This window comes from Macaca fascicularis, chromosome 11, assembly GCF_037993035.2.
Source record: "Macaca fascicularis isolate 582-1 chromosome 11, T2T-MFA8v1.1".
NCBI classification, from domain to species: Eukaryota; Metazoa; Chordata; class Mammalia; order Primates; family Cercopithecidae; genus Macaca; species Macaca fascicularis.
Window position 1 is genome coordinate 76,295,411 of NC_088385.1, and position 12,057 is coordinate 76,307,467.

A 12,057-nucleotide genomic window follows, 5' to 3' on the forward strand; every position below is an offset into this window, starting at 1 on the left:
GACTTCTGTTTTTGAAGTTATGGACTATTGCCTAGAAAATAAAGGGGCCAAGGTGTGTTTTGTACAAATTGCATCCACTTCTGAGGAAGTTAATGGACGGGGTGACAGGCTCTGGGACCCACAGATATGAAGATACCATCTTCAAGAAGAGGCTGTCAAATACTGAGGTCTTTTGGGGTTCACGTAAGTCAGTTCCCTGGGATCGTATAAAAGGCAAACCTGCTTTAATACCAAGCTGCTCTTCATAGTAAATATTTTGTGTATTACATTAAAATTCATGAAAAATAATAAAGTCACAGACTCTGATGACGTTTACATTTGTATGCATCTCTTATGCGTAATGTTGAAGACATAGAAGAAAACTCACTCTGAAAGTTTTATTTTTTTTAACTTTTTTTTTTTTTTTTTGAGACAGGGTCTCGCTCTGCTGCCCAGGCTGGAGTGCAGTGGCCGATCTCAGCTCACTGCAAGCTCCACCTCCCAGGTTTACGCCATTCTCCTGCCTCAGCCTCTCGAGTAGCTAGGACTACAGGCGCCCGCCACCTCGCCCGGCTAAGTTTTTGTATTTTTTAGTAGAGACGGGGTTTCACTGTGTTAGCCAGGATGGTCTCAATCTCCTGACCTCATGATCCGCCCGTCTCGGCCTCCCAAAGTGCTGGGATTACAGACTTGAGCCACTGCGCCCGGCCATTTTTTTTTTAACTTAGTTCAGGGATACATGTGCAAGTTTGTTATATTGGTAAACTTGTGTCACGGGGTTTGTTGTACAGATGATTTCATCATGCAAGTACTAAACCTAGTACCCAATAGTTATTTTTTTCTGCTCCTCTCCCTCCTCCCACCCTCCACCCTCTGGGAGGCCACAGTGTCTGTTGTTTCCCTCTTTGTGTCCATGTGTACTCACCATTTAGCTCTCACTTATAAGCGAGAACATGGGTATTTGCTTTTCTGTTCCTGTGTTAGTTTGCTTAGGATAATGACCTCCAGCTCCACCTTTTGTTGCTGCAAAGGACGTGATCTTGATCTTTGTTATGACAGCTTAGTATTCCATGTTGTATATGTACCACATTTTCATTATCCAGTCTACTATTAAAGGGCATTTGGGTTGATTCTATGTCTTTGCTATTGTGAATAGTGTTGCAGTGATCATATATGTGCATATGTCTTTATGACAGAACGATTTATGTTCCTTTGGGTGTATACCCGGTAATGGGATTGCTGGAGTGAATGGTAGTTCTGTTTTTAGCTCTTTGAGGAATCACCACACTGCTTTCCACAATGGTTGAACTAATTTACACTCCCACCAACTGTATAGAAGCATTCCCTTTTTTCTGTAACCTTGCCAGCACGTTATTTCTTGACTTCTTAATAATAGTCATTCTGACTGGTGTGAGATGGTATCTATCTCATTGTGGTTTTGATTTGCATTTTTCTAGTGATGAGTGATACTGAGCTTTTTTTCATATGCTTGTTGGCCACATTTATTTCTTCTTTTGAAACGTGTTCGTGTGCTTTGCCCACTTTTTAATGGGGTTGTTTTTCTCTTGAAAATTTGTTTAAGTTCCTTATAGATGCTGGATATCACAGCTTTGTCAGACGCATAGTTTGCAAATATTTTCTCTCATTCTGTAGGTTGTCTCTTTTCCTCTATTGTTAGGTGTTTTGTTTTTGTTTGTTTGTTTGTTTGCTGGGCAGAAGCCCTTTAATGTAATTAGATCCCGTATGTCAATTTTTACTTTTGTTGCAATTGCTTTTGGCATCTTCATCATGAAATCTTTGCCAGTTCCTATGTCCACAATGGTATTACCTAGGTTGCCTTCTGGGGTTTTTATAGTTTGGGGTTTTACATTTAAGTCTGTAATCCCTCTTGAGTTGGTTTTTGTAGATGGTGTTGGAAAGGGATCCAGTTTCAGTCTTCTGCGTATGGCTATCCAGTTATCCCAGCACCATTTGTTGATTAGGGAGTCCTTTTCCTATTGTTTGTTTTTGTCAAGTTTGTTGAAGAGCAGATGGTTGCAGTTGTGCGACCATATTTTTTTGCTTTCTCTTCTGTTCCATTGGTCATACATGTATGCCTGTTTTTGTACCAGTACCATGCTGTTTGGGTTACTGTAGCCCTATGGTGTAATTTAAAGTCAGGTAGCATGATGGCTCCTGTTTTGTTCTTTTTTCTTAGGACACATTGGATATTTGGGCTTTTTTTGTGGTGGTGGTTCCGTATGAATTAAAAAATATTTTTTCTAGTTCCGTAAAGAATATCATTGGTAGTTTATAAATTGCTTTGGGCAGTGTGGCCATTTTAACGATATTGATTCCTCCTATCCATGAGCATGGAATGTTTTCCCATTTGTTTGTGTCATCTCTGATTTCTTTGAGCAGTATTTTGTAATTCTTGTTGTAGAGCTCTTTTACCCTCCTGGTTAGCTGTATTCCTAGGTTTTTTTTTTCTTTTTTCTTTTTTTTTTGGTGGCAATTGTGAATAGGATTGTGTTCCTGATTTGGCTCTTAGCATGGCTGTTGTTGGTGTATAGGAATGCTAGTAATTTTAGTACAGCTATTTTGTATCCTGAAACTGCTGAAGTTGTTTATCAGATCTAGGAGCTTTTGGGCTGAGACTGTAGACTTTTCTAGATATAGAGTCATGTTGTCTACAAACAAGGATAGTTTGACTTCCTCACCTCCTATTTGAATGCTCTTTATTTCTTTCTCTTGCCCAATTGCTCTGGCCAGGACTTCCAATACTGTGTTGAATAGAAGTGGTGACAGAGGGCATCTTTGTTTTGTGCTGGTTTTTAAGGGGAATGCTTCCAGCTTTTGCCCATTCAGTATGATGTTGGCTGTGGGTTTGTCATAGATTGCTCTTACTATTTTGAGGTATGTTCCTTCAGTACCTAGTTTGTTGAGAGTTTTTAACGTGAAGGGTGTTGAATTTTATTGAGAGCCTTTTCTGCATCTGTTTAATTGATCATGTGGTTTTTGTCTTTAGTTCTGTTTACGTGATGAATCACATTTATTAATTTATGTGTGTTGAACCAAACTTGCATCCCAGGGATAAAGCCTACTTGACTGTAGTGGATTCACTTTTTGGTGTGCTGCTGGATTTGGCTTGCTAGTATTTTGTTGAGGATTTTTGCATCTATGTTTATCAAGGATATTGGCCTGAAGTTTTCTTTTGTGTGTGTGTGTGTCTGCCAGGTTTTAGTAGCAGGATGATGCTCACCTCATAGAATGAGTTAAGGAGGAGTCCCTCCTCCTCAGTTTTTTTGGAATAGTTTCAGTACAGATGGTACCAGCTCTTCTCTTACTCATTTCTTCTAGATTTTCTAGTTTGTGTGCATGGAGGTGTTCATAGTAGTCTCTGATGGTTACTTGTATATCCGTGGGGTCAGTGATAACATTGTCTTTGTCATTTCTCATTGTGTTTATTTGTATCTTCTCTCTTCTTTTATTAGTCTAGCTAGCAGTCTATTAATTTTTTTCAAAAAGCCAACTCCTGGGTTTGTTGATCTTTTTTTTGAATGGTTTCTTGTGTCTCAGTCTATTTTGGTTCAGCTCTGATTTTGGTTATTTCTTCTGCTAGCTTTGGAGTTGGTTTGCTCTTGCTTCTCTAGTTCTTTTTGTTGTAATTTTAGGTTGTGTAAGGTCTTTCTGACTTTTTTATGTGAGCCTTTTGTGCTATAAATTTCCCTCTTCATGCCGCCTTAGCTATGTCTGAAATTCTGGCTGTATCTTTGTCCTCATTAGTTTCAAATAATTTCTTGACTCCTGCTTTAATTTTCATTGTATACCCCAAAGTTATTAAGGAGTGGGTTAATTTCCATGTAATGAAGGTTTTGAGCAATTTTCTTCATCTTGAGTTCTATTTTTATTATGCTGTGGTGCAAAAAGGGGGTTGGTATGATTTTGGTTCTTCCACATTTGCTGAGGATTGTTTATGTTCAATTGTGTAGTTGATTTTAGAGTATGTGCCGTGTGGCGATAAGAAGAATGTATATTCTGTTGTTTTGGGGTGGAGAGTTCTGTAGATGCGTATCAGGTTCATTTGTTCCGGTGTTGAGTTCAGGTCCTGAATATCTTTGTTAATATTCCTCCTCAAAGATCTGTCTGATACTGTCAGTGGAGTGTTAAAGCCTCACACTTATTATTGCATGGGAGTCCAAGTCTTTTTGAAGATCTCTTAAGAACTTGCTTTATGAATCTGGGTGCTCCTGTTTTGGGTGTATATGTATTTAGGATAGTTACGTATTCTTGTTGAATTGAACCTTTTACCATTATGTAATGCCCTTGTCTTTTTTGATCTTTGTTGGTTTAAGGTTTGTTTTGTCTGAAATTAGGATTGCAACCCCTGCTTTTTCTGTCCATTTCCCTGGTAGATTTTTCTCCACTCCTTTATTTTGAGTCCATGGGTGTCACTGCATGTGAGATGGGTCTCTTGAGGACAGCATACCACTGAGTCTTGCTGCTTTATCCAGTTTGTCACTCTGAGCCTTTTAATTGGGGTGGTTAGCCTATTAACATTGCAGGTTAGTATTGATAGTGTGAGTTTGATCCTGTCATCATGATGTTAACTTGTTATGCTGACTTGTTTGTGTGGTTGCTCTGTAGTGTCACTGGTCTATGTACTTCAGCTTGTTTTTGTAGTGACTGGTAAGGGTCTTGCCTTTCCATATTTAGTACTTCTTTCAGCAGCTCTTGTAAAGCAGGTCTGGTGGTAACAAATTCCTTCAGCATTTGTTTGTCTGAAAAGGATCTTATTTCTCCTTCATTTATGAAGCTTGGTTTGGCCGGATATTAAATTCCAGTGCTCCAGTAACACTGGTCACCACACTCCAATGGGCAGGTGCCAGCCAAAGCACTTCATAGGGTGGTGGCAGCAGGCTTGGTCCTTGTACTCGTTTGCACGTGCCAACAGCAATGGCAGTGTGGACACGTGGGCTGTGGCAGGGTACTAGCCAGTGCCAGGGTGCCAGCCTCCATGCAGGCATTTGCAGCAGCCGGGCGGCATCATGGCTAGAGGAGGGCTGTAGTCAGCCATCTTGGAGAGTCCTCCACGCTGGAAGTTTTTACCTTGATGCTCTAAATCGAATCACAATGTTAAGATGTCATATTGTTTTTTACTTAAAAAAAATGCATTTTGTGTCATGGCCTAGAATGTGTGTAGCATGTTTTTATACAAGCCACAAGTATTTAAATATGCATTATTCATACTGTGTGTGAGTATTCAAGAGGAAGGAAGGAAAGGAGATAAAGATGAGACAAACACTGACTATAGAGAGACTGTGTGTATATGATAAAGTTTCAAGAAACAATACATATTTGTATGCTCTGTGATCTGCATTTCCTTAAAATACAAAACAAAACAAGCAAATGCCACAGGTGATAACCCCCAACATTGATTTCAAAACCATACAGACCATCCCATTATCTTTATATGTTCCTAATTCTAGGTCTGCACACAAAGTCTTTGTTACTGAGAAAGGAACACTAAAATCCTAAGGCTTAAAAAAATAAAGTTGTATTGTTTATAAGTGGTATCTTGAGAACGCATGTCATCTCTTTCCTCTCCTTCATCTTTATTAACCATCAGTGCAGTGGAGACTGTGAGGGAGATTTTTTTTTTAACACCATAAACTCAACTAAGTGGTATGTGTTTTTTTAAAAGAATGTTGTTTTTTGCTGATAATCCCCAGATCACAAAGATTTAGAAGACTAGCATATGTATTTAGTCCTTTGGGAAACTTTATTTATTTTGATTTTAATTTTATTTTTTGAGATGGAGTTTTGCTCTTGTTGCTCAGGCTGGAGTGCAGTGGTGTAATCCCGACTCACTGCAACTTCCACCCCCTGGGTTCAAGCGATTCTCCTGCCTCAGCCTCCCAAGTAGCTAGGATTACAGGCATGCACCACCACACCTGGCTAATTTTGTAGTTTTAGTAGAGATGGGGTTTCACCATGTTTGTCAGCTGGTCTCCAACTCCTGACCTCAGGTGATCTGCTGACCTTAGCCTCCCAAAGTGCTGGGATTACTGGTGTGAGCCCTGGCGCCTGGCCCATCCTTTGGGAAACTTTAAATTGATCAATCTGTTTCTCTGTGTAAATCAGTAAGTTGCATTGATGTTTAAATGGCGTGTTTTTTAATCATGGAGATAGTTCTAAGTAATTTTCACTTTTTCCAAATAACTTAGGACATTAGTATAATAAGGCTACATTTCCTGGGTAATGTGTCCTGATAAGAAATTACCTTGATTTTCATTTTTAAATACAGTGGATATATTGCTTCTGCTGTGTGATAGGCAGTAGTTCAATCTAATAACAACCAATTACGCTTACGATTCAGAAAGAAAATATTCCTATGCAATATTTTCTCATTAATGACACTTATAAAATCAGATTCTATTGAGTATGAAGAACTAAAGCCAATTAGTGTTATCTGATAATGTCAAGAATGTGTTCCACATGAGAGGATTTTTCAGAAAAAGAAAATTAGGAAAATTAATAAAACTAATAATTTTATTATAAATTCTAAAAATTACTTTAAAGATAATTTAACAGATACGTGTGTGTATGTAGATAGATGAGAGAGAAAAATATTTCAGATACTCAGAAAAGTGTAGAAACTTTTTTTTTTTGAGACGGAGTCTCCGTCGCCCAGGCTGGAGTGCAGTGGCGTCTCGGCTCACTGCAACCTCTGCCTCCCAGGTTCAAGCCACTCTCCTGCCTCAGCCTTCTGAGTAGTTGGGGCTACAGGCGCGTGCCACCATGCCCGGCTAATTTTTGGTATTTTTAGTAGAGATAGGGTTTCACCATGTTATCCAGGATGGTCTCGATCTCCTGACCTCGTGATCCGCCTGCCTCGGCCTCCCAAAGTGTTGGGATTACAGGCGTGAGCCACCGCGTCCGGCCAGTGCAGAAACTTTTGATGAACACCTGTGTGGCCACCCTGTCGAACCCTGACATTTTTTTCCCTGACTTTTCTAAGTGTATGGAATAACAATCAGTCATTTAAAAGTGATTTGAAAACCAATTATTGTGCTGTGCTCTGGCCAGCTTATTTTTACTCAATTCTTTTGACCTAAGCGTGGCACATTCTTTGGATTCACCCCTTAATGCCCTGAAGAATTCCCTAATGCCACAGGTTTACTCTTAATGTATAGCAGTGAATCTTTCTTCATTTGTCCTCCTGTCTGAAGCAAGAATGGAGCAAAGTTTTTTTTTTAAATGATTTTTTTTTTCTGTTTTTGAAGAGACAAGGTCTAGGTACATCGTCCAAGCTGGACTCTAACTCTTGGGCTCAAAGAATCCTCCTGCCTCAGCCTCCCAAGTAACTGAGATTCTTGTTGCAAGTCACCATGCCTGGCTTTGAGCAAATTTTTTATATAAATAGCCTGGATTTACCTGTTTTTCCTATGGCACAAATAAGGGATGTGTCATTAATAACTGTATTCCAGGTTACTACAGATTATAATAGTGAACAAGACAAACTGGGATTTGGAATCCTGAGGCTATCTCTGATTTAGACAAGTTAGGTAACCACCGTGTGCTTTTAACTTTTTTGATTGGGAAATTCTGAGAATTCACTAATGTATATATGGCATATAGAAGTTGCTCAGTAAAAGTTTTTAATATTACTAGCCTTCTTTCAAGTGGTTGAACTTGCTAAAAGTCTGATTTCTAAATGAGTGGGAGCATTTCGGTACAAAAATATTCAAGGGTTCTCTCCAGCTTTCCAAACAAAGCAGATTTGAACATTAAATTTCATCATCCAACTGTTGGAACCCCTGCTAATTGTTTTCATTGTACTCTTGGTTTATTTTTGTTTTGTTTTGTTTTGTTTTTCTGAGACAGAGTCTCGCTCTGTTGCCCAGGCTGGAGTGCAGTGGCGCGATCTCGGCTCACTGCAAGCTCCACCTCCCGGGTTCACGCCATTCTCCTGCCTCAGCCTCCCAAGTAGCTGGGACTACAGGCGCCCGCCATCACGCCCGGCTAATTTTTTGTATTTTTAGTAGAGACGGGGTTTCACTGTGTTAGCCAGGATGGTCTCGATCTCCTGACCTTGTGATCCGCTCGCCTCGGCCTCCCAAAGTGTCTTGGTTTATTTTTATACCTAAGGTCTGATAGGCACATAACAAATGCTTTATGTACCTTAAAGTAAGTGAAAATAGATTGTTCAGATGAAAGGTATGTGGATAAGTCAGTTTTGCAGCAATTCTAGAGAACTCTTGCCAGAACTGTATCTTTGTTTTGGTTTTCAGGGACTGTTAAATGTGATCACTGAGTCAGACTTGCTGTTTTCTCTGTCCCCTGGCTATCTCTCTTAAGACCCTGAAATTTGCCAGCCATAGAATATTTAAAAGGCAGAGGAGGGCTTAGTCTAGGGGGAGTTTGTTTATTTAAAGAAAAAATAATTAAGTTTAAACATCCTACCATGTCATAGCTAGTTTAGTCATGTTAAGAGTTAGTGAGTTCTTTTGATTCCTTCCTGGTGGTCTTGATACCTAAAGGTAACAGACAAATTTGAAGCAGTTAAACTTCCTGAGATTACTTGGAACCTTACAATGTAATCCCAAACAGAAATCCCTAACGAAGTGGAAGAAAAGGAAATGCCATTTATTTTGCTGGTTTCTGTTTTTTAATGGGACTCTTAATTCAGATCTTCTACCACTCTATTCTAGAGTTATGGTACAGATGATTTAAAAACAAAACAACCGTTTAAAAAAAACACGCTGTGATAGATACATCTTCATTATTTCTTTGAAGTCAGGAACGTAAGAATCTTTTAAAAGGAACAGTGTAGCTCTACAGATGTTTAGACACAAAGAAAGATCTAAAAATTGATTATGTTATGTTTGAAGATTACCATCTCCCAAATTTATAATTTACCATTCCTTGCAAATTCTTTGCCAGATAAGGAAAACTAAGACAGCTATTTTGGGCTTGCCCGGGACACTGGGGTAGATTTCTTTGATGAGATGACTTATAAAAACAAAGTCCTAAAGGAAGAGGAGAAATAAGTGAGACAGAGAGAGAGAGAGAGAGAGAGAGAGAGAGAGAGAGAGAGAGAGAGAGAGATTGATTTGTTGTTACTGGCAGAGGGAAAAAAAGTCCTGAGACCCTGAAGTGAGAAGATGCTTGATAAGTTTAAGGAAAGGAAAGAGGCTGGTATGGCTTGAATGGGGTGAATAAGGGAGAGAGTGGTAGATGAGGTCAGAGAGATGGGGTGGGGGATAGCAGATCATGGTCTTTATGGGCCTTTGTAAGGACTTTGACTTTCAGACTACTGAGCTGGACTCAATTGGAGGATTTGATTAGAAGAATGACATGATCTGACTTTCTTTTGAAAATGGCTAATCTCACTGACTTGTTGAGGTGAGCAAGAGAGAGGCTGGGAGATCAGACAGGGAACTATTATACTAATGTTTATGCAAAATACTGTGACTTGGACCATGGTACTAAGAGTGGAAGTGGTAATAATATGAATATCTTTTGAAACTGGAGCTCCTAGGATGAACACTACATGGGTAGTGACATTTTAAAATACTAGAAGGTAAGCTGGGCATGGTGGCTCATGCCTGTAATCCCAGCACTTAGGGAAGCAGAGGCAGGTAGATCACTTGAAGCCAGAAGTTCGAGACCAGCCTGGTCAACAAGGTGAAACCTCGTCTCTACTAAAAATACAAAAGTTAGCCAGACATGGTGGCATGTGCCTGTAATCCCATCTACTCGGGAGGCTAAGACAGGAGAATTGCTTGAACCCAGGAGGCAGAGGTTGCAGTGAGCCAAGATTGCGTCATCACACTCCAGCCTAGGCAACAGAGCGAGACCCTGTCTCAAACATAAATAAATAAATAAATAAATAAATAAATAAATAAATAAATAAATAGTACTGGAAGGTTAAATATTTCATCAATTTAAGTTTAAAAATTCATCAGTTTATTAATCATTTCAGTAAATCCTTATGAATGCTTAAAGCATGGAATTCATTGTTTTAGGTGCTTGAAAAATACCAGTAGGCTGGGTGTGGCAGCTCACGCCTGTAATTCCAGCACTTTGGGAGGCAGAGGCAGGCGGATCACCTGAGGTCAGGAGTTCAAGACCAGCCTGGCCAACGTGGTGAATCCCTGTCTCTACTAAAAATACAAAAATTAGCCAGACGTGGTGGAGCGTGCCTGTAGTCCCAACTGCTAGGCAGGCGGTTGGATTGCTTGAACCTGGGAGGCGGAGGTTGCAGTGAGCTGCGATCTCGTCACTGCACTCCAGCTTGAGCAACAGAGTGAGACTGTCTCAAAAGAAAAAAAAAAACAGTAAATAAAACCAAGAAAAACCCCTTCTGTGGTTTACATTCTAGTTATAGGGGAAAGTTGACAATAAAAATAATAATTGCTTATAACAATTAATGATAATAATTGTTTATAATAAATAAGCAATTTGTTGTGTTCAGAATGTACTATATTAGGGCTCCCATATATTTTCTATCACCCCCCGCTCCCCAGTCTCAGCCCTGTTGTTAATGTTTTTTTATGAGAAGGTTGCTCAATAAGTGCTTTGAGGCTGGGCATGGTGGCTCACACCTGTAATCCCAGCATTTTGGGAGGCTGAGGCAGGAGGATTGCTTGAGTGCAGGAGTTCAAGACTAGCCTGGGCAGTGTAGTAAGACCCTGTCTCTGCAAATAATAATTTAAAAAATTGGCTGGGCATGTGGCATGCACCTGTGGTCCCAGCTACTCAGAAGGTTGAGGTGGGAGGATTGCCTGAGCCCAGGAGATTGAGGCTGCAGTGAGGTGTGATGGTGCCTCTGCGCTTCAGCCTGAGCAACAGAATGAGACCCTATCTCAAAGGGGAAAAAATGCTTTGAAAGTTCTTTCTGGTCACTACAATTTAGATAATTGTCCTTAAAGAGTTTTGTTATAATATATTCAAGAGTAGCATTCTTAATAACTTAACCTGTATTTCAGAAATGACCATTAAGAAGTAGATGCCCAGATGCAAAAGTGATGAAACAGTCCATTTGTCATAAAGTAAGATGCAGCTGTGGCGTGTCAACCAGCTTGGTAAGTGTGGCCAAATCTTTTTTTTTTTTTTTAAACTTTATAGTTATCTACTTTGAAAATCATTTAATTAAAAAATATGGTAGACAGGCTGGGCATGCTTGCTCATACCTGTAATCCCAACACTTTTGGAGGCTGAGGCAGGTGGATCGCCTGAGGTCAGGAATTCAAGACCAGCCTGGCCTACCTGGTGAAACCCTGTCTCTACTAAAAATATAAAAATTAGCCAGGGGTATTGGCACGTGCCTGTAATTTTAGCTACTTGGGAGGCTGAGGCGTGAGAATGGAGGTGGAGGCTGCAGTGAGCTGAGACTGTGCCACTGCACCCAGCCTGGGCAACAGAGTGAGACTCTGTCTCAAAAAAAAGAAAAAAAAAAAAAGTAGACATTAAAGTTACCTTGTATTTTTGGTTTTACTTTGTAGTACAGATTCTACCATACAGCTCTAAGAAGTGTACTTCTGTGGTGTATCTTACAACATAATTTTGATTGGTACGCTTCTTGCATATTTTTAAAAATTAAATTTATTTCGTATGTTTCTTCCTGGGATTAAAAGTATACCTTTCAGTATGGGGTTTCTTATTGGAGTGGTGAAAATATTCTGGAATAAGATGATGTGGTCATGGTTACAAAACTTTGTGTATATATTTAAAAAAAACACTGTTCAAAGAAATGCTTTTTACCTTATGTGAATTACACCTAAAAAAAAAAAAGTACCCTTCAGAACATCAAGTCTTAGAGGAAAACCTATTTGACTTAACAACTGTTTTAGAATATAAAAATTGCCACATATCATCAGGTACCTAGCAAAATGACTTGATATTTAGCAAGTAGAATAAATGTTTTTGTAATAAAAGTAATAAATTTTATATATTTTTTAATAACACGTACTTTTGTTATTAGAGACCAACTGTCTCTCAGGCTTTCATAATATCAAATGTCATAGCATAATATTCTGAATGTACTATGTTAGCATTTTGTAAGTTTTCATTTTTAATAGACTGTCTTGAAAC

General features: G+C 39.3%; 1 protein-coding gene across 9 annotated transcripts in view; it reads left to right on the forward strand.

Moving 5' to 3' along the window:
• FRS2 (fibroblast growth factor receptor substrate 2) overlaps positions 1-12,057 on the forward strand; it is a 109,229-nt gene that overhangs the window by 49,133 nt on the left and 48,039 nt on the right. For 8 of the 9 annotated variants that reach the window (XM_015431186.4, XM_074007390.1, XM_065524556.2 and 5 more), the window contains one exon: positions 10,953-11,048. The exons of the other annotated variant lie outside the window; for it this stretch is intronic. The gene's annotated coding sequence lies outside the window, so the exon portion shown is untranslated. The remainder of the gene's footprint in view (positions 1-10,952; positions 11,049-12,057) is intronic. 9 annotated transcript variants of the gene reach the window in all.